Raw genomic sequence first — 1,641 nt, forward strand, 5'->3', positions numbered from 1 at the left:
ATGTATTAAGCATTCCAGCAATAGAGATAGCAAGAACTGCAGGTGTGGAGTCAGAGATAACTCGGTGTGGAGCTGGAATTTGGAATTTGAATCAGGTTTAAACACAGCAGGCCAGGCAGCATCAGAGGAGCAGGAAAGTTGACGTTTTGAGTCGGGTCCCTCCTTCAGAAATGGCTGAAGAAAATTCTGAAGAAGGGTCCCGACCCAAAATGTTGGCTTTTCCAGCAATTTCTGTTTTTGTTTAAAATCTACATCATCGACCAAGTTTTCAGTCACTTATCCTAATTGCTTCCTTGATGGATTGGTGACAAAGGTTGTTTTCTGGCATCACTTATGATGTTACATTATTTCAAAACTAAACATAATTTGGTTATTCAGTTCTGGAAAGTGGCATCACTGACAAGACTGGGATTGAATGTTTATGTGGACTTGCCCTGAGAAAATGATGGTGCACTTCCCTTTTGAAACACAGCTAAAGAGTTTGATGCAATTGAGTGGTCACTCACAAGACAGTTAAGAGTCAGTCACATTTGACGCTGGGACTAAAAACATACATTGGCCAGACTGGGCAAACACAACAGATTTGGTTCCCTAAAGGACATGAGAAGCAATTTTTAAAAAAAATTTAATATCCAACAGCTTAAAATCGCTTGTGTTGGCACTAAGAATTCATACTGTCCAAGTGAGGTTTGAACTCGCAAACTCTGGATTATGAATTACTGCACTATCACATCTGGTTCAAAGTGATAATGTTCGGTGTGGGGTAGATACATAATATCCCTCATTCACACGTCAATTGGCAAATGTACAGGTCTTGCTCAAAGCTCACCTATTGAAGGATGAGTCATTTGTACACTTTGGAATTTGGATCAGGTTTAAACAGGCTCACAGCAACAACGTTACTAACAGCTCCACTTGTCATTAGAAGTCACCTGACCTGAGTTCAAAGAGGCTCAGATGACATCCATATAATAGTATGTTTAGTGGTGCTCAGAGAGATTCACTGCTATGTAAAGTGACAGTGATTCACAGTTGCATTTTCTCCCTACAAATAAACCTCATTCCTTATGTTCAGTGAGGCATAGAGTTCCTCATGATTACCAACCTTCTTTCCACCCCACTCCCCCATCCTAACCTCCAGCGTCACTACATTGCCAGGCCTGTTGTGATCTGATCCATGTCTAAGCTTTTGCTCATCACCAACAATCTGTCCTGACCCATCCATGTTGACGCTTCAATCAAGAAAGCACACCAACGTTTCTACTGCCGCAGAAGGCTAAGGAAGTTTGGCAAGTCCACAATGACTCTTACCAATTTTTACAGATATACTATAGAACGCATCCTATGAGGATGCATCACAGCTTGGTACGACAGCTGTTCTACCTGAGACCACAAGAAATTACAGAGTTGTGAACACTGCCCAGTCCATTACAAAAACCATCCTTCCATCCATTGACTCTGTCTACACTTCCTGCTGCCTTGGGAAAACAGCCAACATAATCAATGACCCCTCCAACCCCGGTTATACTCTCTTCCACCCTCTTTCATTGGGCAGAAGGTACGAAAGTTTGAAAACACATACCAACAGATTCAAGAACAGTTTCTTCCCCGCTGTTATCACACTTATGAATGGCCTTCTCG

This window comes from Rhincodon typus, chromosome 8 (genome assembly GCF_021869965.1).
Source record: "Rhincodon typus isolate 14 chromosome 8, sRhiTyp1.1, whole genome shotgun sequence".
NCBI lineage: Eukaryota > Metazoa > Chordata > Chondrichthyes > Orectolobiformes > Rhincodontidae > Rhincodon > Rhincodon typus.